At 41.4% G+C, this 27,848-nt stretch overlaps 1 long non-coding RNA gene across 1 annotated transcript in view; it reads left to right on the forward strand.

The window, feature by feature from the left end:
- LOC119867289 overlaps positions 1 to 23,258 on the forward strand; it is a 41,700-nt gene extending 18,442 nt beyond the window's left edge. Inside the window, exons 3-4 of the long non-coding RNA XR_005383063.1 lie at positions 16,131 to 16,496; positions 23,137 to 23,258. This is a non-coding gene — a long non-coding RNA (uncharacterized LOC119867289). The remainder of the gene's footprint in view (positions 1 to 16,130; positions 16,497 to 23,136) is intronic.
- Positions 23,259 to 27,848: the final 4,590 nt, after the last annotated feature.

Consider the following 27,848-nt stretch of genomic DNA (forward strand, 5'->3'; position numbering starts at 1 on the left):
GGCTCTGTCTCCCTGAGTCAGAATAGTTGTGCATGTCCAGGTTCACTTGTCGTGCGCTCCCATCAGGGGAAAACAGCAAGCACAGATGTTACCTTGCAAAATGAGATGGACAGGACTTTGGCCAACCCCCTTGAACGTACAGAAAATCGAAAAGGAGAACTGAGTTGGTAAATGGGAGTCTGGGGCCAAAATGAACCTTAAATTTCCCATGATGGTAACTAATCACTTTTGGTACTCACATGTATTTCTCACGAAGACTTAGAACCCTTTGAGGGTTGGTGAAGAACCCAGAAGGCACACCTATATCCTCCTCACCTGAGCAGAGGAAATCCCAACCGCTTTGCCCTCGTCCCAAGCACACACACACCCCACCTGCCCTCTGCCTCAAATTAGTCCACCGCAAATAAGGACATATAAGCAAACTACAGACCCCAAGGGGTAGCTAATACCAACAACATGAAACACAACTTTTCCACACGAGAGAAACCGCACCAGTTGCGGTGAGATGCTTTTAAAGTTATCTTCTACTTAGAAATCCCTCCTAAGACAAAGGAAACAGGCTTTTCTCAAAGAGCCAAACACAAAAATGAATTTTAAAATGCGATAAATTTATCCCTCATCCTGAAGACCAAAGAAACACTTCGGCAAATTTACCAAGAACAATTAAAGCTAGCCAGTAATCCTCCTGCCTCAGAGAAAAAGGTCGAGAAAGACCCATGCCAGCACCTTCTAAGGCCAAGTGAAGTTTATTTCTCAATTCCTCCTACAGTTCAGCTCTGATTAGTGAAATAAGGTTTAAGAGTGCAGAGACTCTAAGACGTTTGCAACCACAGATCCTGCCAACTGCTGCTTCCCCATTCCTTGAGTACTTTTGCAGGCTTCTAAAGTGGAGGTGTTAGCTCCTGGTTCGACAATAATGCGGTAAACAGAAAAACTGCAATGTGCTTTCTGCTCAAAATGGTCCAAAGGGACACAGAGGTCTCAGGATCCTGATGCCTGAGCCTCCCACAACTGCTCAGACCAACCACTCTATCAATCATGATTATTTGGTGCCCCCCTCTGGCCTTTCTGCAGCAATTTTATTTAGCTCCTCTAAGAAACTGAACAAAATGTCTAAATAAAAGTGCAGAGCGGAATCACAAAAATCTGCCTGTGAGAGAAATCTCATTTTTGTCTGCACTTACGATACAATTATTCCAATCCTCCTAGGCAAAGGAAAATCTGGCAGGGCTAACTGTGTGCTTTTAAATTCATAATGTACCTAAGGTGACATAATTTTGCTTTATGGGGTTTTTTAAAAACCATCCTTCAAGGAGATTGAGAACTCTATCAGTTCTTCGCAGTTTAGGTAGCTAGGCTACTGAGGCTCCACTCAGAAGAGTAAGACAATTTACTTAGGAGAAATCATTCTGTAAAACAGCCTTAGAACACTGGGCAGTAGAAACCGGTATCAAATATCAGGTTAATTGGTATTATTTACTTATACAATACAATTCCTATCGTTTCAAGTGATTCACTAGCCTTCACCCAAGTCCCCTGGATTTCTTAACTAAAAAGACACAAGTTGTATCCTTTCACAGAAAGTGTCCAGGACCTCTTCTCTATAGCCAAGAACTCCTTTGCTATGGCCACTCCTGGGATGACCATGTTCCTTCTGCTTGGTTAACATGGCTTGACTGCATTGGTTTCCAGTTTGCATCACTGAGGAGCTGGGCAAGGGGACAGGGCATTCATCCCCAAAGCTACAACCAAGAGAAAGCTGAGCCAGTGCAAGCGCTGGAGATGAGGGGAAGAGATCAGGCCCAGTGGGGTTTCCAGAACAGTGCTGAGAGTGTCAGATCCTGGGACACCCAGGTGGCTCAGTGGTTGAGCACCTGCCTTTGGCTCAGGTTGGGATCCCAGGATCCAGGATCAAGTCCCGCATCAGGCTCCCCGCGGGGAGCCTGCTTCTCCCTCTGCCTGTGTCTCTGTCTCTGTCTCTCTCTCTCTCTCAGTCTGTATCTCTCATGAATAAATAAATAAATCTTTAAAAAAAAAAGTGTCAGATCCTGGCAGGCAGGATGACAAAGGGAAGTAAAGCTGTAAAGGCAAGACGGTGGCCAGCCAAGGAGGCTCCTTGTGGGTGCTCGGAAGGTGATTGTGGAGGAAGGCTTGTTGTACCGGGTTTCTGGCGTCAGTAGCCAACAGGACAAAGATAGACCTGAGACACACAGAGAAGATGACGAGGTACCCCTAATTCTTCTCTTCTTATATTTATTTACTTTGTAATTGAAGTATAGTTGACACACAAAGTTACATTAGTTTCAGGTGAACAACATAGGGGTTCCGCAAATCTCTACATTACTCTGGTCACCATATAACGCCACTGCCCTGCCACTGACTCTATGCCCTATGCTGTCCCCTTCATCCCCGTGACTTATTCATGCCATAACTGGAAGCCTGTACCTCCCACTTCCTTTCACCCATCTTGCCTGTCCCCTCACTCCCTTCCTCTGGCAGTCATCGGTTTGTTCTCTATGGTTATGGATCTGTCTCTGCTTTTGTTTGCTAATTCACTTGTTTGTCTGTCTCTGTCTGACTTACCACACGTAGCATAATGTCCTCTAGGTATGCCCACATCGTGGCAACAGGCAAGATCTCATCCTTTCTTATGACTACATCCCATTGTGCATATTTCTCATATCTTTTTTATCCATGAGTCTACCGATAAACATTGGACTTGCTCCCATATCCTGACTGTTGTAAATAATGCTGGATTAAACATACAGGTGCATATATTTTTTTTCAAATTAGTTTTTCTGTAAATAGTAGGGGAATTACAACATCATGCAGTATTTCTATTTTTTTAAAGATTTTATTTATTTATTCATGAGAGACACAGAGAGAGAGAGTAAAGCAGAGGCACAGACAGAGGGAGAAGCAGGCTCCATGCAGGGAGCCGTACGTGGGACTGGATCCTGGGTCTCCAGGATCATGCCCTGGGCTAAGGTAGCGCTAAACCACTGAGCCACCTGGAGCCTCTTTTTTAAAAAAGAGAAAGAAAAGAAAGAAAGGAAAGAAAGAAAGAAAGAAAGAAAGAAAGAAAGAAAGAAAGAAAGAAAGAAAGAAAGGAAGGAAGGAAGGGAAAAAAGAAGAAAGAAAGAAGAAAGAAAGAAAAAGAACAGAATAAAGAACTCGAACAAGAACTCACCACCGCCCTACCCCCCCTCCCCCCCCTCACTACACAACCCTCAACTCACTCACACTCCCTCCCGCCACAATATCCCGCCTCCATGCCTCCGGCCTCCTTCCTGCCTCAAGGAAGGAAGGAAGGAAGAAAAGAAAAGAAAAAGAAATTACTGTTTTTTTTTCTTCTAAGCATTTTATGGTTGCAAGTCTCACATTCAGTTCTTCAATTCATTTTGAGTTTATTTTTGTGTGTGGTGTAAGGAAGTGGTCTAGTTTCATTCTTTTGAATATAGTGGTCAGTTTTCCTAACATCATTTATTGAGGAGATGGCCTTTTCCCCACTATATATTCTTGCCACCTTTGTCATGGATTAATTGACCACGTAAGCATGGATTTATTTCTGGGGCTTTCTATTTTCTTCCATTGATCTATGTGTCTATTTTGTGCCAATATCATACTGTTTTTGACTACTACAGCTTTGTAGTATATCTTGAAATCTAGGATTGTAATACCTTGAGCATTATTCTTTCTCAAGATTGCTTTGGCTATTGGGAGTTGTTTGTGGTTCTATGAAAATTTAGTAGTATTTGTTCCAGTTATGTGAAAAATGCTGTTGATCTTTTGACTGGGATTGCACTGAACCTACAGTTTCCTTTGGATAGTATGAACATGTTAGCAATATTAATTCTTTCAATCCTTAAGCATGGAATATCTTTCCATTTCTTTGTGTCATCTTCAATTTATGTCATCAATATTTTATAGTTTTCAGAGTACTGGTCTTTTACCTCTTTTTTTTAAAGGTTTTATTTATTTATTGATGAGAGACACACAGAGAGTGGCAGAGACACAGGCAGAGGCAGAGAGAGAAGCAGGCTCCATACAGGAAGCCCCATGTGGGACTCAATCCCGGGTCTCTAGGATCATGCCTTGGGCTGAAGGCAGATGCTTAATTACTGAGCCACCCAGGCATCCCGCAGTCTTTCACCTCTTTAGTTAAGTTTATTCCTAGGTATTTTATTTTTTTTAGTGCAATTATAAGTGGAATTGTTTTCTTAATTTCTATTTCTGCTATTTCATTATTAGTACATAGAAATACAACTGACTTCTATGTATTAATTTTGTGTCCTGCAAATTTACTGAATTTATTTATTGCTTCCGATAGCTTTTTGGTGGAATCTTTAAAGTTTTCTCTATAATAACATGTCATCTGCAAAGACCAACAGTTTTAACTTCTTCCTTATCAATCTGGATGCTTTTTCTTTATCCTGTCCAATTGCTGTGGCAAGGACTTCTACTACAATGTTGAATAAAAGTGGTAAGAGTGGACATCCTTGGGGAGCTTGGGTGGCTCTACTGGTTGAGTATCCAACTCTTGATTTGGGCTCAGTCATGATGTCAGAGTGGTAGGACTCAGCCCCACCTTGGGCTCCATACTCAGCATGGAGTCTGCCTGAAATTCTCTGCCTCTCCCTTTCTGTCCCTCTCCCTACTCATGCTCTCTCTCTCTCTCTCTCTCTCTCTCTCTAGCTCTCTCTCTCTCTCTCTCAAATAAATAAGCAAATAAAATCTTCAAAAAAAGACTGGGCATCCTTTCTCATTCCTAATCTTAGAAGAAAAGCTCTCAGTTTTTTAGCATTAAGTATGATGTTAGCTGTAAGATTTTCATATATGGCCTTTATTATGCTAAGGTATGTTCCCGCCAAACTCACTTCCTAATTCTTTCATACTTGCCCTACATTCAGAGTTCTGAAATTCAGGGACTTCCAGGATTGGAATATGCAATGGTTTCTTTTTTCCAAGTGGTAAAAAATAAAACTGAAAAAGTCTCAGACAAAAAGATAACTTAAATTTTGGTCTTAGGATAAGGAGCAAATCATGGGCATAGTCACAATAGTTTTTCTGAGGACTATGAAGCAATTACTTTTATACTCAATAAACGTTCTCAATTAGAAAAAAAAAATGGCCCAAAGAAGAGAATGATAAAATTAATCCAGTGAGGACTTGGCTTTAGTATCATACTAGATCCTACAGAAACCAATTATTTAGTTCTTCAACAAAAGACCAGATGGGCAGGAGGCTACATATGCACCATGCACTCACTAATCACAGTTTATAAGCCAAAGATGGTTGTACTAAAAAGTTTTATTTTCCCTCAATATCATCTTTAAAGAAATATCTGGTAAAATTATCCAAGTAAATAACCACTTAATAAAAAGTAATTCCCAGTGGTGAGGAGTGGTGCCATTTCCTCACTACAAAAATATTTTCTTGGGCAGATGAAATGAACTGAATCAGAAGTCTATTGACACTGAAATCACACAACCAAATTTTTTATCATAGCACTTATTACATTGTGTTAGAGTTGTTTAACATCTTTACTTAATTTGTAGATTGTATAATGTTTGTCTTTTTCTCCCCAATGCCCTTCACAAGGTTCAACATATAATAGGTCCTCAAATAATGTTTTCTTGGATTCAATTGAATGTCCCTTTAAGGCCATTTTGTTCACTGGTTTAATAAGGAATAATACACTGCAAATACACATTCTACTCTTTTATAGCTGGGTATTATTATTATTTTTTTTTATGAAGAAGGGCCTAGGGCACCTGGGTGGCTCAGTGGTAGAGTGTCTGCCTTTGCCTTAGGTTGTGATCCTAAGGGTCTGGGGATCAAGTCCTGCATCAGGCTCCTTAAGGAGCCTGCCTCTCCCTCTCCCTCCCTGTCTCTGCCTCTCTCTCTGTGTCTCTCATGAGTAAATGGATAAAATCTTTAAAAAAATAAATAAAATAAAAATAATAAATAAATAAATAAGGGTCTGATCTGGGAAATACTATGCAATTTTTGGTCAAATATTTTAGTGCTATCTCAGAAAAAAATGTAGGAACCGTGGGCCAGGTGGACAGCTCCAAGTGTCCTGTCAATAATCCTATTTTAGTACCTCCAATGGGGAGCAAAATTAGTTATTTTTCATTTGTCAAAAGAAAAAACAAAGATGTAAAGCTATTTAAATTGTGAATACCCATATGAAAAGGAAAAAGTGTTGTGATCCTCAATCTTAGGTTTTCACAAGGATTTCAAAATAGTTCTCTAAGACTTCCAAGTCTTTTCTGGAAAACATATGTGAATATGAGATAACAAGGTATACAGGTAGAAATTGATACAGAAATATCCTTTATTTGTGTCACAATTGAAACAGTTGGCCCATTTAATCAGACAATTCATTTGAGTCTGTCTGGTTTCCATCTACACAGTCTATTGTGGCAGGACAGACAAGAGCCCAACAGGCAAGTTGAAAAGAATGCTTTAGTTCTATATGACTCAGTGATCCTCTTCCAACATTACGTCAATATGAAGGGGATAGTGATGAGTCAGATAGTTTCAGGTAACTCATCTCCTGCCATCCTTTCTACCCAGCAAGTAACATAACCCACCTGTCTTACGTGCAAAGTGGAAACATCACCTCGAATCATGAGTAGGTCCAAAAGCAGGCACAGCGAGGCCTCGTAGAGCAGCCCTGTCATATCCAATAGGCAAATCCGTTCCGGATGACCAACAGCCCCTCAGTGCGCAGACCAAGAATTCCAATATAATTCTCCTATCTTAGACATATGCCTATGGGAGCATAGATATTCTTAGGAACGATAACAACTATAAAATCATGTTTGATTTGATTCTATTTTCTGGCTTCCTGCTCTATGATGTTTGTACCAAATCAACCATTGCCTTTTGTAGGGGAAAAAGATGTCTGCAAGATTGATGACTTCCTTATCTCACTGCCCTTTCTATGTTGAAATTAATAAGAAAAGAAAGTTTCAGTCATTAAAATTCTTCATGCAAGCACAGTCTCTTGCTGCTCTCCACTTCACACACTTTATCGCCTGCGAACGATTGCAAACTTACAAGTTTCCAATCTCACTTCCTCAGGAGAGCCCATGCTACTGTCTATGGCATGGAAACTTCCCTCTCTCTTTAGACATTTTACACAGTTCTGAGGATGCAACAAATCTCATTTAGGAGCAGCACACCATCACCCACATATTAACTTGTCACCCTGAGTAATAAAGTTCACAAACTCCATTTCATTTTTTTCTTCACCATGTTGCCTGATAATATAAAAAGGTGTCACATCCTTTTGATTTGTAGCTTGTGTGTTTGTGAAATAGCCTCTCCACAAACAACCTGACGAAGTCAAGGAAGCTGGATGACTTTTTTTTTCTTTAATGCCCAGGTCTATTTCCCAATAAATATTCATGTGCATAAACATAAAAGTGTTCAATGAGGTGCAATCGTGGTAATTGCACAAATAGGAATAAGTCAAAGCATGATTGTTCCGAGTTGGGTAGGATTTCTAGACTCACTGCCTGCATTAAAAGCAATGACCCCAAATGACATAGACAGGTATGGCATTTTCAGACCTTTCAATTACTGAGTAAGACATCAAAAAATACCACATTGGTGATATATAATTGAAAAATGGCTCTCTGCTCTTCCACAGCTTTCCTTAATTTAGGTGTCTTTTGGCAGCCTGGGTGGTTCAGTGGTTTAGCACCTGCCTTCAGCCCAGGGCCTGATCCTGGAGACCCAGGATCGAGCCCCACCTCGGGCTCCCTGCATGGAGCCTGCTTCTCCCTCTGCCTGTGTCTCTGCCTGTGTGTGTGTGTGTGTGTGTGTGTCATGAATAAATAAAATCTTTAAAAAAAATTTAGGTGTCTTTGTGATATGCAAAATATATTTATACTAGATCCACTTTAACAGCCTGTTTTCTAATGAACATATTTGTGGTTCACTCTGACAGACACTTCACTAACAGTCATTCTTTTACTACCATTATACGGGGAGAAAAGAAGAGTGATCAATCACAGATGCCACTTGGATGTCTAACAACCATGTTTCCAGATAAATAATGGAGACTGTGTGTGTGTGTGTGTGTGTGTGTGTGTGCATGTATGAGTGTGTGCGCTGAGATCATCAGCTATCATCCTCGTTATTCATCATTTTGAATCTACTTGGGAGTATCACAGGCTCTATCAAAGATATGATAAAATTCAACACTTCTTCCCTAAAATAATCACGAACACAATTTTTTATCTATGATTCAAAGGGCTTACAGACTTGTAAAGTTCACCATCATGGATGATTTCAGGTGAAGTATCTCTGCTCTGGTGTTACACTTATGCCTGATTTTAAGCCTTCATTATGGCAGCAGCATGGGGGAGGGGTTGAAATAAGCCAAGAAAGGCTGCCTTGCAAGTGTGGAAGGTCTTGCCATTTTCATCAGAACACTGAGCAATGAGGGTGGTTTCCCCATGGTGCAGGCAACTGAAAGTAAGAAAACTAGGAAACAGAATCAACAAAACATGAAGAATGAAAGGGTTCCTTTTTATATATATCCACGTGGAAAATTTTTTTAAATCTTAATCCTTAGTAACATCTGACAGCAAACAAACAAAAATATCAAGTGGAAATTTGGTCTTGAAAAGTGTTAAGACATTTATTGTCGGGTCTTTATTTTACATGAAACTAACCTGTTGAAAACTAGTAAAAAGAGATTCCTGCACAGAATATTTTTTTGGTGATTAGACAGTTTGGCTATGTGATTTTTTTCTGGAATTCCTAAAGAAGCCTAATTTTCAGTTCATCCACTCCAACCACATCCTCTTACCTCTGTAGAGGTGTTCTACAGAGGTGGCTGTGCCAACAACACACTCTATTGCATTTTAGTGACTAGAAAAGACAAATTCAGAGGAAAGCTTATATAAAGAAATTGGATCCACAGGCTGATCCCAGCCACCCCTCCCAAACTGGTGGTTATCTCCACCACCACCATCATCCCCTACCACCCTCCCTAAAAGATGAGAGGTTAGTTCCCTGGAGAAATCAAACCCGAAGGCTTCAAACATAAGTAAGGTGTAGGAGGTAGGAACACGGAGTGGACACGTGAAATTCCACAAGTGACTAGTAATCCCCAGCCCCCCTCTTCTAGAATGCCACAATCTAGGCTTAAATCCCCGCCCAGGGCAGTATATTAGAGGCTTCCTCTCCCTCCCAAAAACCCAATAGTCCCAAAGACACCACAAACTTGAAGGCTTCTAATGAAAAGGCTGAGTCCTCTCAGAATAAGGCATCAGCAGATAAGCCTTTCTGACCCAAGGCTTTCAATCAGTTTTCTATTGCCTCACTCTTAATATAAATAAACAGCCAAGTAACACCAGCCTTGAGAGAATCCTCTAACAGGAAAAATAAACAGGGCAAAGTATGGCTACCAAGGAAACAAAGACAACGCAGGATAGAATGAAGTGGTTTTTAAACCCTATCATTAACATTTTCTAAGAAATGAGTTTATATCAATAAGAAACAGAGTGCCATTGAAAAGGAACAATGGGAGACAAGAAGTTCCTTAACATTAAAAATAGGATAGCTAAAATTTAAAACAAATCAATGAAAGGAAAGGAGAAAGATCCTGTTGTGTGTTTCAAATAGTAAGCCTTTTTTGGTTGTTTTTGGTAACCAAGAAAGTAAATACCTGTGAGATAATTAAAAAACACATACAACGGTCTCTGCCCCTCCCCCCTGCCACTGAGCTCCTGTGATGGAAGTACCAGGAATATCTTTTTTCCTATTATTTGGTCTTTGACCTGAGTTCCTGACACAGGGTTCAAAATAGCCTTTAATTTCCTGGGTGATGCAAATGTCTTTGGTTCAGAGGAGCTTCTGGATGGCTCCTGGATGGGAACTGGTTGCTAGAAAACCACACCATGACTAGAAGCTTAGTTTTTAACCCCTAACCCCTCATTCCCTAGAAGGGGAGAAGAGCTGAGAAGAGAATTAATAACTGATGAACCTACGTGATGAAGCCTCCACAAAAATCCCAATAGTAGGGTGACTGGGTGGCTCACTCAGTTAAGCATCCTCCCGACTCTTGGTTTTGGCTCAGGTCATGATCTCAGGATCATGGGATGGAGCCCCAAGCCCCGCACTGGGGTCTGCGATCAGCTCAGAATCTGCTTCCCCCTCTCCCTTCCCGGGCGCCCCTCCCTATGCTCGCACACATGTGTGTGCTCGCTCACTCTCTTTCGAAAATAAATAAATAAAATCTTTTTTTAAAAAATCCTGATAGTATGGTGTTTGGAGAGCTTTTTAATTGGTGAATACATCTATGTACAAGGAAGGTATACACCAACCGCACAAGGACAGAAGCTCCTGTGCTTGGGACCCTCCCAGACCTACCCTAACAAATTAATCAAACCCAGGAAGGAGGTAATGGGAACCTCTGGTTTATAGACTATGGGGCAGAAGCACAGGAGACAAACTGAACTTGCACTTGGCATCTGCAGTGGGGTGGAACAGTCCTGTGGGACTGAGCCCTTAACCTGTGGGATATGAAGCTATCTCCTGGTAGATAGGTATCAGAATTGAGTTAAACTGTAGGGCACCCTGACAATATTGTAGAAAATTGCTTGGTGGGGAACAACCCCACATATTTGGGGACCAGAAGTGTGATCAGTCATGTGAGAGTAAAGGAGAAACATGGAGGTAGGCTAGGGGGTTTTCCCAAGTAATACCCCACTCTATCCATCTCTATCAGCTACACATTTCATATGTTATAGGAAGAGATCCTCAGGACAACAGATTGTATACCCATAATTTTGATTTGTAGTTCTCAGACTCATGTGCCAAATGAAATTCTTAAGAAAATATCGTGTAATTAATTCTGTATGCTTAATTGTATACAATTGTAAACTTCTGGAAAACAGAAGTCAATTTTCTTTGGTTTATACCTAGCATTTCACAGCACCCAGTACATTTTGGGGCATAATTGTGTGCTTTAAGAAATCCTTTTTTGAAAAAACACTGAAATAATCCAAACATCTCTAAATCTCTTGGGAGAGAAGAAACAGGGGAGAAATGTTCAAACGAGGGTTAAATATACAAATGGTGGATCTATTAAAAGAACAAGAAAAATCATCACTACTTTTGAGTTAAATAATGGCAGTTAATTTGATGAGGAAAAGTAATACATTTTATTTCAAGGTGAAAACAACAGAAACATTTCACTTATACAATCAGCAAAGTATTCATGATACTCACTAGATAGAGCATTAAGATAAATGCCCTGAATGTTTTTTCTAGTACAGTACAACGAATCTTTATCAATGGCCTACCATGTGTTTAACACTGTGCTAGATGTGTCTGAGCTACAGATGCAGATGTATTCTCTTCAAATGGCACAAACTGTAGCAGGATCATATTAAAGTAGAATATGGAAATCCCAGGATGCCTGGGTGGCTCAGTGTTTGAGTGTCTGCCTTTGGCTCAGGTTGTGATCCTGGGGTCCTGGGATCAAATCCCACATCAGGCTCCCCTCAGAGAGTCTGCTCCTCCCTCTGCCTATATTTCTGCCTCTCTCTGTGTGTTTTTCATGAATAAATGAACAAAATCTTTTTTAAAAAATGGAATATGGTAATACGTTGGAGGATATGCAGATAAATTTCAGCCTGAAGGAAAAATTGAGTTGGAACAGAATTTTAGAAGAAGTCAACATAAATGTTCTTGAAAAACAAATACAGAAAACTAAGGGGAAACAATATTCTGAACTACGGTGATAAACCATCCCTATTTGCCTGGGAATGAGCTGCTGCCTGGCAAAGAGGAGACTTTAGGGCTAAACCTAGGTAAATTCTAGACACACTGGAACAGTTGTTTATCCAATTATAAGCAGATGGAACAACCTCATTGAAAGGTAAAAGAAAATATAGATATTTGGAGACCTAAGGAATTCCAGAATTCCAGAGTGTACATACAGGAGGCAAGCAGTAAACAAAAATTGAGGTAGCTAATCTTTCCAAGGGGCACTGTGTGCCATACAAAGGAATTTGGAGTATAATTCTAAATCAATGGAGAACCACTGATGGGTTTTGCTGAAAGGCGTGAAATGTTCTGATTTGTCTTTGGAAGGATCATTATGACTGCCCTGTGGAAGATAAATCAGAAAACTAAGACAAGGGGGAAGTAAACTGGTTAGGAAACTGCTATATCAACTCATGGGGGGAAAAAAGGCAAAAAAGAAATATGGCAGCTTTACCAAAAATAGATAAATTCCAGATATTTAGGCAATTGAAACAATAGGATTTAAACACTTATATATGAAGGATCAATAATGACTCCCATGTTTCTGGTTTAATAGCTCAATAGATGGAAGCTTCATTCATCAAGAATGGAAATAAAAAAGAACAGGCTTTAAGGTAGAGAGACACTTGGGGAGGGGAAGATAATGAATTCCACTTGATTTGTTGAATGCAGAAGTCCCATAGAGGATCCTAATCAAAGCAGCAGCAAGTGAATATTTTCAGTATAGTTCTTGAACCCATGACTAGGCTCTGATACAGAGACCAATAGAAACTCCAAGCTAGAGTGGTATCAGGGAACAAGGGAGGGAAGAGTTTTAAGAAGGAAATGATGGGTCGATTTCAAAAGCTGCAGAGAGATCAAAATAATAAGTCTGAAATGTGTCAAAAGATCTTGGTGATTTGGAGCAAATTAGAGACCTTTTCCAGAGCTGGCTTAGCGTGGAGATGGTGACTAAAACTTCACAAGAGTGAGTAAAAATGTCAGAGAGTAGAGAAAGAAATTATAGGCTAATCTTTCAAGAAGCCTGGCTAAAATAATACAACAGTCGGCTCCTGCCTCCAAAAAGTGACATTCTGTTGGAAATTAAGAATCATCTAGACTCTGCCAACAAACTCAGCATTTTTAGGCATTCCCCAACACTCTATCATACTTGTGGCTGTAAAATCCTATGTCAATAAAATGTGTTTAATGACAGACCCCTCCCAAAAAATCCATCAATTTTGCATTTAAAAGTATTATAAATCAAGTTTATGTTTAGTTGAAGCTTCAACTTTGCTAAGAAAAAAACTGACATTACTTACGGGGTCTCCTCAGCAGTGAGAACTGGTTTCAACTACTGAAAACAGTCCATGAGCAACTCTAGAGGCAAAAATGAATTTTGCAAGTGATTTGTGCAGCTTAAGGTCCTAAAAATTTTTACAGTACAATAAACTCTTTGGAGTTCTAGTCAAAAAACAAACTGCAATGTGTAAAAATTGAAACAACCGCCCTTTATTTCTCGAGATGGCAACTCTAAGATTTTTCTCCAACCTAAGTCATCAGAATTATACTTTTGGTAAATTGTCCCCAAATCTGCCCTTATAATAATTACAGAAATCTGAGTAGACTCAGGTATGCAATGATAACAAACAACCCCAAATTTTCAATGATTTAAAGGGAAAAGATTTACTTCTTATATTACAAATCCGTAACAGGTGAACTGGGCATTCTGCTCTTCTTTGCCATTCAGAAACACAGACTCACAGAACAGCCACCATTTCAAATATCACAGAGCAAAAAGCCTTGCAATCAACCAGAGTAACAAATGTCATCTTTGCTCCTAAATTTTAGCTAGACCTAGTCACGTGGTCCAAACCTAACAATAAAAGGACCATGGAATTACGGAATTCGGTCCCACCATGCACCCAAAAGGTGAAGACACTGACACACTGGGAGAACTTTGTTAACGATTACCACACATATTACTACTGATGAGATTCACATCGTCCCACAAAACGTACCACACACGCACAAACACACATATGTATGTGTGTATGTACATGTATTAATGAAAAATGTATGGTATATTTTCAAGTTTTATGAGTCCTGGGTGTAGACCACCCTGGAGTATTGTTTCTGTCACCACACCAACATGTTACCATGTTATCTACTCAGATGTCCTAATCAACCAGAAACTCTCAAGAAATCCAATACAGAGTTTTAAATATTACTCTAAATGGGGTTATTTGCACACAGCCGAAGAATAATCATGCCCAAGGAAATATCATATCTTTTGAAAGTATGTAACAGAAAAATAAAATTATTTTCTATAAGGATAATTAGATACCATGCTGTTCAGAAGATGCAATTTCTACATTTCACTGGCAAATGAGTACCCTTCTTTAATATGGGCTAATCAGGATTTATTCTTCACTCGGGAAGACAGAAAGAGAAGGGAATGTTTTCATGGGCTGCTACTGCCACAAGCCTTCTCCCCGAACAATTCCCTCTGGCTATGGTTTTAATTGATTGGCTCCTTTCCAGACATCTTTACATTATTCAGTGAAGCAGAAGAAGAAAGGCAATGTTTTGACCTTGACCTTATAGTAAGAATCTTTACAAGTTTTTTTTCCTACGCCTGTTGCTTCCCAAAGCCAGACGAGCTTTGTTTTGCTGCAAGGAGATTATTTCTTCAATAAATTCAGAATTGTTAGCAGCCTACATATTAATTATAAAATGAAATTATTAACGGCACATTTGGAAATTGTGTTTGTATGCTCATACCAATATTGTTTGTATAACACATTTTTTCTGTGGAACTCCTCCCAATCTCTCTTGTTCTATCATCCTATTCACAAATGACTTTTGTAGCACCTAAGTCCCACTGGTAGTTCTATGGTAACACTGGTTTCCCCTTACTAATTTATTCAGAGCCAGTGAGTACAAAGCAAAAACCTACCTTTTAGAACAAAGCTTCTTTGTTGTGTCGGTTTTTTTCTTTCTAAACCAGGACACTTCTCTGAGCATCTCAAAAGAACAAGTTTCTAGAGTCAGTTTTCCCTCTTTTTTTGAACCTGTTAACTCAATCAGTTCTCCCCTTAGCTGCCCCTTTGGTACTAGATGTTTATGGTACTTGAATTCTTATGGATCCAGGCATAGTCTAAGTTTGTATCAATCCCTCAAGCTAACAATGAATACATGATTTGACCAGGTAGTTCTTCTTAAGGGTAGACTTGTTTTCAGAGTAAAGCAAAAATAGCCAAAATTAATTCCTGACCCCAATATTAAAAAGTTAAATAGGTCTGTTCTCCATGTGCACGTATTCACATGCGGTGATGCTAATTAAGCCTAAACTTCAGGACCTTTCATTTGCCCAAGGTCCAAAGAAAATCCCTATCACTGATGAATTCATAATATTTATTTTTTTCCTTAAAGAGGGGCCTATAGCTGTTATCAGCTTCAAGTCCCACAAAATCTGGATCTATCCTATATGTCCTGTTAAAATGAGATCCAACTCCTTCTTGGCTATCGCAAAACAGATAAAAAGAAATAGTCGAAGAAAGAGGTTTTTCTCATTTTTGAAAGAATAGTATGTAAAAAATTATGGGTATGTGCCAATGCCTGAGAATAAGGTGATCAAATTAATAAACCCAAGTGTTAAAAGAGTAGAATATTTTAAAGAAGTAGTTGCCATGGAAACTGGCACAACAAAAATTATTATACATACAGACGAACTGAATTCATTCGTATTGCTTTTAGAGTCAATAGGCGGCAAATTCCCTCTTCTTTTTTTCTACCTTTCATGTTGACTTTAAGGATTGCAAATGTTTCTAATAACAGCAACCCCTTGAAGGTTAAAGCTCAGCCAGACCCGCACTAGTCAAAGCAGCAGGAACAGCTTTAGAGAAATCACAAAGACAGAATTCTCGCAATAAAACTCAATGTCTACACGGCGGTAACCTCTAAAACAGCAGCTTATAACTTTGGGGGTCAAGAGGCTCCCTCTGAAACTTTAATGTACACTGTGGATGCCCCACCCAGAAAAATGCATGTTCATATTGATGCATATAATTTCAGGGATTCTTGGACCTTAGTTCATCATGTCCATAGAACTTGGCTAACAAACCCTTGCTTTATCATCTAGAAATTATCATTTATTCCTTGGTTTCAACAGAAATGTTATCTAGTGACCGTATCAATATCTTGGTTATTTATATATGAAAGACACACCTTCCCTCTAAATAACTTATTATATATCTCACTGCAAACAATCCCAACATGTGGCTGTGACCCAGACTTTCAATTTAATTTATTTGTTAACTGAAAGCAAGAATCTCTTTGGTTTTTCATTGTAGGAACTCAGTCCTGTAACGGAAGTGAGGCCGGAAGAAAGAGAACAGGGCAGGAGAGGCACAGAACGTAACAAGATTCACGCTGCCCAGAGCTGGGAGGAAAAGCAATACTGCCAAGACCAGCCTGCCTCATCAGACCTCTTTGATGTGTGTTTTGGGATCCCTGTATTGAATGAAACTTTGGAAGTTTTCATGGATGCTGGAAGCAAGAAGGGATGGAATAAAAAGCTCGATTCAGTAAATTTAATTCTGTGGTCAGGGCTTCATCTCCCTCCTCACTGGGCTGCAACCACCTTCCTAGTCTCATCAGTGAGCAGTGAAGAGAGCCACATCCTGGAATGGGTCCATGCTCTATCAAGAAGGATCTAGGTGGGTTCTTCCCCCCCAGCTGGCACATCGTGTCCTCTATCCAGGTGTTTGCCTGGTTTCTATCCTGAGGGGTGTAAGTGCTGATGCTGCTGGATAGGGGCTGACCTTATTCTCTCACCCTGCCCTACTGTTCTCATGATTTTTTTTAAAGATTTTATTTATTTATTCATGAAAGACAGAGAGAGAGAGAGAGAGAGAGGCAGAGACACAGGCAGAGGGAGAAGCAGGCCCCACGCAGGGAGCCCGACGTGGGACTCGATCCCTGGACTCCAGGGTAACTCCCTGGGCCGAAGGCAGGCACTAAACTGCTGAGCCACCCAGGGATCCCCCTCATGATTTTTTTTTTAATTTATTCCTTTCCTTGACTCTTTCTACAATAATTATGTCTCTTTGCTCCCCCCAAGTTAGTGTCTTCTGTGTTTTGGATTCTAACTCCGCTGTGTGCCCTGATACTTAAATGCCTACTTGATTTCAGTCCACCCCTTTGTCTGACTCCCAGCGGTACCAGCATGTGGACTGAAGCACTTGGTCTCATTCCACACACCCAGGGGCACAGGCCCGCTCACCCGCATACACAGCCACCCTCAGGCCCTTGCTCTCACACACTCACTCACTCACATCCAGTCCTGCCATTGACAGTCACTCAGCCCCCCTCAGGCTTACTCACCATCATCCACAACAGCCCCATTCATTCACATTCCTGCTCACTGCCATAGCATCCGACTCCTACTCCTCTGCACTCATACTAGTCGGCCCACCGACTTCCATCCAGTCTTGCTCAGGCTCACTCGGCCCCCACACTCACACTCAGGCTAGTCAGCTCACTCAGTCATGCAGTCACTCACTCATACGTGGTCCCTCTCCCTCATACATTTGCCATCCTGCACACTCAGGACAGAGCCGCATTCATATTCCGCGCCATTTATACTCTTCATAGTCACACACGCGGCCATACCTTGTCACAAGATGCTCCAGTTCACACCCAGTCACATTCAGACTCACACCTAGTCCCACGCCGTCTCACTCACATTTAGTCCCACGCAGTCCCACGCACACCTAGTCCCACTCAGTCCCACTCCTACCTAGTCTCACACAGTCCCACTCACACCTAGTCCCACTCAGTCCCACTCACACCTACTCCCACTCAGTCCCACTCACATCTAGTCCCACTCAGTCCCACTCACATCTTGTCCCATGCAGTCCCACTCACACCTAGTCCCACTCAGTCACACTCACACCTAGTCTCATACAGTCCTCACACTTGGTCCCATGCTATCCTACTCACTCTTAGTCATTTGCTGTCACATTCACCTAACCTCATTAGCAGAGTCTCTCTCCTCTGCATGCACTTGCACTTGCTCAACTGCAGCACTCCTACAGACTTTCCTCATCATACACAAGCTGTCATTGTCCAGGCTCCTGGAACAATATATCATAAACGCAGTGAACTCATAACAATAAACATTTATTTCTCACAGTTTTGGGAGTTAGGAGTCCAAATAAAGATGCCAGTAGATTTGGTGTCTGGTGAGATTCCTCTTCCTGGTTCATAAATGGTGTTTTTTGCTGGGTCTTCACATGGTAAAAGGGTGAGAGATCTCTCTGGAGTCCCTTTTACGGGTCACTAATCCATTCATGAGAGATTAAGCATTTCCTAAAGAACCCACCATCACATTAAGGATTTAGTTTCAACATACGAATTGGGTGGGGGGCACAAACATTCAGTCTATAGCACAAGTATACTCATACACTCACACCTCTTCCCTGAACTTAGGTAGAGAAACATCCAACCCTCTTCACACATGCACTCATCCACACTCACTTGCAGGCTCATGCCTGTGGGCACACATGCCAAGTCACACACATACAAACAGACACGTACACATACTGCCAACTCCCACTACACACAAGTTCACATGCTGAGTCCCACCGACTCATACACAAACACGCAGTGCCACTCCCTCACACCGAATCCCACAGAACCGAGTCTACCCTCCCTTTCCACATTCAGTCACAGCTTCACTCACCTACCTTCCCTCTCCCCACTCTCACTGACATCCATACTCAAAATCATTCACTCCTCCAGTGGCTTCTCAACCAAAGGGCTGCTGCACTCAAGAATATTTTTTCTTCCCCAAGGGTTATTTTTTTTCACTAACCAATAGCAAAGAATGGCACAGTAATATGGTCTCCTCTTTTTTCTAAGGTTTGGAGTGGTAACCCTTTTTATTTAGGTGCTAAAGGAACAGGGCTACCTGTCCTGAGAGAAGGGCACTTTAGGTTCTGAATGACTTGAGAAGCTTCCTCGGGATAAAGTTGAATTCAGTTAGGAAAACAACACCCACACTGTAGTTCAAAAGAAAAAACTAAATGCAGGGAACTGGTTCACAAAGGAGCTTGAAGCACTAAAGAGTTTTCAGGTCACTGTGAGGCAATGCTAGAGATACCAATTATAGAAAGCCACTATCACCCTTCAGGCTGGAAAGTCAATGGGAAGAAGTAGTATATTAGTCAGGGTTCTACAGACAAATAGAATCTAAGAGGGAGGGAGATGGGAAGAAGAATGAGAGAGAGCAAGAAAGAGAAAGAGAGAGATTGTAAGGAAGTACTAGATCATGTAATTGTTAGGCCTGACAAGTTGGAAATTTAAAGGGCTGGCTGGTGGCCTGGAAGATTTGATATTTTAGGCTTTAGGCAGAATTACTTCTTCTCAGTCTTTGCTCGTAAGGCCTTCAACTGATTGGATGAAGCCCACTCACATTTGGAAGGGCAATCTGCTTTTACTTAAAGTCAACTGATGGTACATGTTAATGACCTCCACAGATACCTTCACAGCCACAGCTGGTATGTGACCTAACAGCTGGGCGCCACAGCCTAGCCCAGAGGACGTGTTAAGTTTACCATCATAGGTGATGTTATAGGAGCTCAGGGTGGAGGTCACTAGCAAGAGCTGTCTGCAGAGGCGACACAGCCAGTTTGGGACACTGATCCCAGGAGAAGGAAAAAGTTGCAGTTGTTCTCTCTTCCTGCTCTCCAGTCCACTCCAGTGCCTCACACTGGCCTGACCTAACTGCAACTAGTTGGCAAGAGATCTAGGAAATGTCATTTGCTAGAGTCAACACCCTCAGAGTACAGGAAAGAAGGGAAGTGTAGGAGTAGGACTAAGGGTATCAGGAAGGACTAGCATAGTAGGAATATGAGTTTGAGGTCTGTGAAGTATCTGATTTCTGAAACCAGATGCCATTTTACCCAGGAAGGACATGTGTATATGAATTAAAAACATTCACAAACTCAACATAAAGCAACCTCAACCATGTTCTTTTCAGAAGACTGGAACTACCTACCCTCAAAGAACCCATGGGGCCTGGGTTACAAAAAGGCTGTGTGGTACCTGGAAGCAATGGTATTGGAGGGCCAACCAGACTCCACTTCTCTCTAAGCCTGAGTTATAGGAGGACAGACATGCTTTTAAACCAAATACACCTCCTATGGGGCCCATCCTTGATTTCACTAGCAACTGGGTGAAATGATCCCTCAAAATTACCATTCTCCCAGTGCCCATCAGAATGCCAGGAATACAGAGGATATACAACAAAAACTGGAAGAATGACTTCTTGCAAGTTTTGTTTTATTTTTTGTTTTTAATTTTATTTTATGGCAAGATGCTTGCTCAGGGCTCTCCAGTGATTCTATTATCTTCCCAATCATTCTGGGAAGACTAGTCCTTAGAGTCATATTTATGAACCCATGTCCTGTAGTTTTGTCTTGATGAGGTAAAGATCTCTTTTTATCATTAAAATGTCTTTTCCAAAAGAGAGACTTAATTATGCTGTTAACTACACAGTCACATTTATCTTCAGGTAAATAAATGTAAATAGGACATTAGAGGCCAACCGAGGAGAATTTCTTCTCCTTCAAACACTCCAGAAGCAGTAGAAAAGAAAGCAGCAGAATTTTACAGTTGATAGGGAACCCAATTTTCTATGCAATGCAGAAATCATTTATAGAGGGGGGCGCCTGACTGGCTCAGTTGGAAAAGCATGCAACTCTTGATCTGGAGGTCATGAGTTGAAGCCCCACATTGAATGTCGAGATTACCTAAAAATAAATAAACTTTAAAAAAGGAAATTTCATATTCATATAGGATCTCAGAAAGTGTTCATCTGTCCCTTCATAAAACTCAAGATTCAATTTTTTAATTCATATAATTCAAAAAATAGTTGAGGACCTACTATCTACGGGTACTCAAAGTGCCAACATATTGAGGTGAATATGAAGAACAAGTTCCCCTTCTCATAAAGATGTCATTCTAGTGATGGGAGGTGAAAAGAGAGAGAGAAAAAAGCAAAAAAAAAAAAAAAAAAAGGAAAGTAATTTCAGATCATGATAAATGCTCAGGATGAGGTTGGGACATACTCTTGGTGAAAGCTAAATGGAGACTGAAAAAGGAGAGGTAATACCAATCTTCACGGGAAGACGATCCAAGGCAAATGTGATAGCCCTGAGATGGGAATAAGCTTGGTATGTTAAAGTGAAAGAATACCAGAAAGCCATAGAGCAAGTCTCCACTGGAGTATTAGAAAGGTGTAGGGTCACTTGTCACATGATAGCCTGGCAGGGTTGTTGCTATTTCATGAACAGGGGCCAGGAATCCTAAATATCTAGCACTATTCAAAGTGGTCCTGCTCCAGAAATAATTTTCCCACCGAAAAACACCAGTACCTTCTTTGAGTAATCCTGGCAAACAGCAGTGAGTGCAAGAGAAATGGATAAAGGGGAGATCAAGGAGCTAGATTGAGGGTACATCAGAAGGGCTTGGGATCACAGCAAGAGTGAAGAAGTGTAACCAAGGTCATTAAATGCCCAGTAAACAAGGAAATGTTTTAGAAAGTCCTAGAGATAGGAAGCAATAACATCTTTATACAACACTCTGTTCCACCACAGAGTCCTGATTTATAGGATCCCTTCTATACTTTAATTGAGTCTGACTCTTTGTAATTTCCACTTAAATTCCTACTACCACAGAAGGAAGCCCCAGAAATTTACTTCTTGGTCAAAATCTCCACCTTCAGACTCCATTACACCCGGTCTGAGGCCAGTTCTATAACCATTAGAGCAGATTCTACAATTCACAGGTCCATATCTCAAGTGAAAATGAAATCTGTCTTTTCCATTTCTTTGTTATTCCCACTTCCTCCTTGTCCCTAGCTCTTCTTAGTAACTGGCTGCTAGGGCTCAGTCCCCATGTTCTAGTCTAGATGATTACTTCTATTTGGATAGAGGACCTGCAACTGATAATGGCCAGGAGCCCTCATTCTCCAAAGACCGAACCCTACTTGGTTTGTGCCCATACTTCCAGCATTCAAATCCTGGCATGAACCCTAGGCCCATAGCAGATGTTCTACTACTTCCAAACAGACTTTGCTAATGCCCACCATATGGCTACTTGGCTGCATTTCCATGCATCATCTTGTTGCCGACATGTCTGTGTTCACACTATGCCCATCTGCTAAGACACCCATAAGGGAAGAAGACCACTGTACAAGAGCAGTGACTTGGGAGTCAAATCTGAGTGTGAGTCTGATGCCATAGTTGACTAACTGTGGAATTCTTTTCAATCTCTTAGAGTCTTTGTTTCCTAAAGCACTGATGATGGTGATGATAGTGATGATAGTACCTCAAAGTTCTGTAATAAGTAACTGAGCATGATTGGGTCTTCAATTGCAGCTATTGTTATCATCTTTAAAATCATTGCTGGGCACAGGGGGGATAAGGGCAGAAGGAGAGGAAAAGAAAGAATCTTAAACAGACTCCACACCCAGTATGGAGCCCAACATGGAACTCCATCTCACAACCCTAAGATCATGGCCTGAGCTGAAACCAAGAGTTGGGACACTCAACCGACTGAGCCCCCAGGCATTCTGGGCCTTTCAAATAAAGGCCAAAAGCTTACACCTATCACCAGACACACTGGATTCTGTACCCTCGTTGCCCTTTTGCCTCCCTAAACCCCTGCTCCATGGTAATGAGTGCACCCGTTTACTGGTTCTGGTCCCATCATGAAAAAAACTGCGCTATAGGCAGGACTCCAAATCAGTGTAGCTACTGAGTTAACCAAGTCACAAAAGACTATAGAGCAGGAAGGGGTGGGTGTACACAGGAAGAGGTAGAGGCATAGAGGTATTCTTGGAATGCCAAAAAGGTAGGGCAATTGCTGAGGATAAGGCTAAATGGAGGATTGAGACAGGAGAAAATAGCAGGGAGTGGGAAGAGAGAACAAAGGAACTCTTATCCTCAATTATCCTGACAGTTCTGGGCTTGGCCTACATTAGCAGAGTCTTTGTTTAGATGTTCATTTTGCTTTGGCGGTAGAGGCCCCTCCTGGTGGGATTGCGGGGGGTTTGATAACCCATCGTCCCACTGCTCTCTCCCGTGGTTTTAACTGATGGGGAGGAAGGGAAGGACTCAGTACAATTAGGTTCCTTCCATACAACACAGCTGCTTTTCTTCATAGAGATCTACTTTTGACAAGTAATTTATGTTGCTTTCAATTACTATGGGCTGTTACGGGGGGGTACGGGGGAGGAAAGGACTGGAGACGAGATTGCTGGGAGTGTTCTGAGGTCGCTTGTTGTAACAGGTGGCCTGAAGAAGTGCTGACTTGAAGCGGGGCCACAGCTGCTCTCAGCTGGCTTGACTGATGCAGAAGCCTAACTGGAGCCGGACCACGCACAATCCAGGTGCACTACGGGAACAGCTGTCTCTATTTTAATTGGGGGAAGGAAGTGGCACAGATTTGAAAAATAATATTGTAAGAACCAGAGTGCAAAGGGGTGGCTTGATTCCCCTCCATTTTTTTTATTTGCTATAAATAGTTTATTTTAAAAAAATACTGAGTGAATTATGGTGTCTCTTTAGAGGGTTTTCACCAGTGCTGATGGCCAACGCTTCTCAGATTTTACTATGCTCATAAATCACCTGGGAACCTTGTTAAATTTCAAATTCAGATTCAGTAGGTCTGGGATGTGCCTGAGACTCTGCATTTCTAACAAGTTCCAGGCAATGCCAGGTCCATGGACGACACTGAGTAACAACATTGTCAACTACACAGCACTTCGGGATAGAAGATTACTAAAAACATCGGGAAGCCGTCAAATGCTAGAAATGGACTATCAGCAGGAAATGAAAGTAAACTACATACTGATGAGATTCTAAAGGAAATTGAATGACTAAAGAGGTCATTAATATTAATAATCTAAAATTGCTCTTTTGACCTCTTAGACTCCTGATCATATACTGTGGGCTTAAAAGTACCCATTACAATTGTATCAGAAATGGCTTAGCGTATGAATATTTCAATTTCTGAGAAATTTAACTACAGCTTTTTTTTTTATTACTCTAACCATACAATCAAGCAACCAAAGGACTCTTTAAATTATTGAATTCTGCAATTTAACTATAAGCAAAGTTTTGGAAAGGCTTTTCCTCCACTTTGGCAAAATGCTTGGTTCTGATGCCAAAGTCAGTAAAAAAAAAAAAAAAAAAAGGACAAATATTAGTGAGAATGCACAGCATGGAGAAAACTGGGAGCAGAGACCACTGCAAATGATTCACTGCATGTGCCACAGCTGACAGGAGAATAACATCTGGCAATATTAAGCCAAGGTGCTTTCAATCTTCTCCTGTCTCCCATTATGAAATTTCACTATCACTGCTCTGTAAAAGAGAAGATGTAAGGAGAAAGCTGCCATGAGTCAGGAGGAGGAACATAATTGTCAGGCACTGCACCCCAGGGAGTTTGTGAGAGGAAGAAAGCAAGAGCAAACATTTGCCATGCCCTCCCTTCTGGCCAGTGAGGGAGCCAGGTTAAAGAATGGAGGGTCAAAGAGCAATACAGAGAACTGGGGGTTGCCAATGGGGAGACTGATGATGGATGGGCAAAAATAGGTGAAGGGGAGTGGGAGGTACAGCTTCCAGTCACGGAGTGAATAAGTCACCAGGAACAAAAGACACAACATAGGGAAGACAGTGGAAACACCATGGTGTGGCCTGGTGACAGATGGTAGCCACACTAGTGGTGAGCATAGCATAACATACAGAGTTGCCGAATCACCAAGCTGTACCCCTGAAGCTAACATAAGTAACATTGTGTGTCAGCTATCCACAAAAAAAAAAAAAAAAAAAAAAGTTTTAAAGAAAGAGATTGGGGATCACGCCAAACATCAGCTTGCTTTGACCTCACTTCTCCTGAGACAGAGACGTGATTTAATTGGCTGCCATCAAATCAACCTGGGGGGTGGCTCTTCCAAGGGAAGAGCTGGTGCAGTTGTTGTTGTTCACAGAGAGCCTGTGCCTGACTTTCTGGAGGCTTCCTCCGCTCCTAAGAGGCAGGGACAGTAGGTAGAGGTCTCCACGTGCATTGTGGAGGGACACCAGGCAGCTAATAATGCTGACTGGCAAGAGAGGTCAAATGGCCCAGAGACTAAAAGCACCAGGTAAGACCAGAGTTGAAAATCAAATTAGTTGCAAGCAGATTGCTGGAAGGCCCACAGGGCCATCAAAGGCAAGGGGAAGCTGGCTCTTCAGGATAATCCTCAAAAACATGACGGAGCAGAGAGACCTCAACCAGCCCTGCTCAGACCTTAGCGGCAAATAAGAAAAATTGCTAGCAGAGGAGGGGAGGCAGTACTGAGGCCCACTGTTCTTCCCCAGCACCATTGGACCAAAACACATCCACCTCCATATACCCCAATATTGTTCTGGAAAGAAAACACAAAGGGGTGGTAAAAATCTAAAAGACTAAAATTTTGGGATCCCTGGGCGGCGCAGCAGTTTGGCACCTGCCTTTGGCCCAGGGTGCGATCCTGGAGACCTGGGATCAAATCCCACATCGGGCTCCCGGTGCAGGGAGCCTGCTTCTCCCTCTGCCTATGTCTCTGCCTCTCTCTCTCTCTCTCTCTGTGACTATCATAAAAAAAAAAAAAAAGACTAAAATTTTATCTAATAAGAGTCTGCATAAGTTATTGCATTAAAATGGCTAAATTTAGGTGTTTTATTCCTACCCTCTCACTAACTAGACAGAGGGAGGTTCTTAGGGAAGGTCGAATCCACAGAAAATAAAGCTATTATTCCTTTGCTCTGCTCAGTGTAGTGTAAGCTTGATTCACAAGTCTGTTTCAGCCATAATGAATCATCACATTTTTTTGTATATTTATTTATTGGGAGTTCAATTTGCCAACATATAGCATATCACCCAGTGCTCATCCCGTCAAGTGCCCCCCTCAGTGCCCATCACCCAGTCACCCCGTCTCCCCGCCCACCTCCCCTTCCACTACCCCTTGTTCATTTCCCAGAGTTAGGAGTCTCTCATGTTCCATCACCCTCTCTGATTTTTCCCACTCATTTTCCCTCCTTTCCCTTATATTCCCTTTCACTACTTTTTATATTCCCCAAATGAATGAAATCATATAATGTTTGTCCTTCTCCGATTGACTTACTTTACTCAGCATAATACCCTCCAGTTCCATCCACGTCAAAGCAAATGGTGGGTATTTGTCGTTTCTAATGGCTGAGGAATATTCCATTGTATACATAGACCACATCTTCTTTATCCATTCACCTGTCGATGGACACCGAGGCTCCTTCCACAGTTTGGCTATTGTGGACATTGCTGCTAGAAACATCGGGGTGCAGGTGTCCCGGTGTTTCACTGCATCTGTATCTTTGAGGTAAATCCCCAGCAGTGCATTGCTGGATCGTAGGGTAGTTCTGTTTTTAACTCTTTGAGGAGCCTCCACACAGTTTTCCAGAGTGGCTGCACCAGTTCACATTCCCACCAACAGTGCAAGAGGGTTCCCCTTTCTCCACATCCTCTCCAACATTTGTTGTTTCCTGTCTTGTTAATTTTCCCCATTCTCACTGGTGTGAGGCGGTATCTCATTGTGGTTTTGATTTGTATTTCCCTGATGGCAAGTGATGCGGAGAATTTTCTCATGTGCTTGTTGGCCAGGTGCATGTCTTCTTTGGTGAAATTTCTGTTCATGTCTTTTGCCCACTTCATGATTGGATTGTTTGTTTCTTTGCTGTTGAGTTTAATAAGTTCTTTATAGATCTTGGATGGAAAAACATTCAATGCTCATGGATTGGAAGAATTAATATTGTGAAAATGTCAATGCTACCCAGGGCAATTTACACATTCCAATGCAATCCCTATCCAAATACTATGGACTTTTCTTCAGAGAGTTGGAACAAATCATCTTAAGATTTGTGTGGAATCAGAGAAGACCCCGAATAGCCAGGAGAATATAGAAAAAGAAAACCAGGGCCAGGGGCATCACAATGCTGGATTTCAAGGTGTACTACAAAGCTGTGGTCATAAAGTCAGTGTGGTACTGGCACAAAAACAGACACATAGATCAATGGAACAGAATAGAGAATCCACAAATGGACCCTCACCTTTATGGTCAACTAATATTCGACAAAGCAGGAAAGACTATCCACTGGAGAACGGACAGTCTCTTCAATAAATGGTGCTGAGAAAACTGGACACCCACATGCAGAAGAATGAAACTAGACCATTCTCTTACACCAAACACCAAGATAAACTCAAAATGGATGAAAGATCTTAATGTGAGACAAGAATCCATCAAAATCCTAGAGGAGAACACAGGCAACACCCTTTTTGAACTTGGCCACAGCAACTTTTTGCAAGATACGTCTATGAAGGCAAGGGAAACAAAAGCAAAAATGAACTATTGGGACTTAATCAAGATAAAGAGCTTCTGCACAGCAAAAAAAAAAAAAAAAAAAAAAAAAAGTCAACAAAACTCAAAGACAACCTACAGAATGGGAGAAGATATTTGTGAATCATCACATTTGAGCCAGCGGATTACCTCACTCTGAGGTGGAAACATGGAGATCTGCATCTCTGGTCTGTCCTTGTCCCTCCCCCAGGTCTGCTCGTCTGTGCACTATGCTCAAACCAAGGCCTCCCCCCTGCTAATCATTAGAAACCTTCCAACCCTGTGCATGAACACTCAGGAGTGGTCCCACAGCCTATGCTTATCCAGTCGGAAGCCACTCCAGGATTTGCCCTCGTTTTGAAAATTGGTGTGACTTTATTTCCTGCACATGTTCAGGAAAAAGATTCAAAAGAGTAGGAACTTTGGAAAGAGACTCCATATTGGATTCCGCTTTGGGCATGTATCATCCACCTGGCCGTGAGCAAGCCACTTTTCCTTCAGAGACTCCTTCAAAAAAGTAGAGTTTGTAATACCTACTTATAGGACTTATAGGACTATTATAAGAATTAATTAATAATAAATCAATAAATAAGGGTCAAATTATGCTATC

This window comes from Canis lupus, chromosome 33, assembly GCF_011100685.1.
Source record: "Canis lupus familiaris isolate Mischka breed German Shepherd chromosome 33, alternate assembly UU_Cfam_GSD_1.0, whole genome shotgun sequence".
NCBI classification, from domain to species: Eukaryota; Metazoa; Chordata; class Mammalia; order Carnivora; family Canidae; genus Canis; species Canis lupus.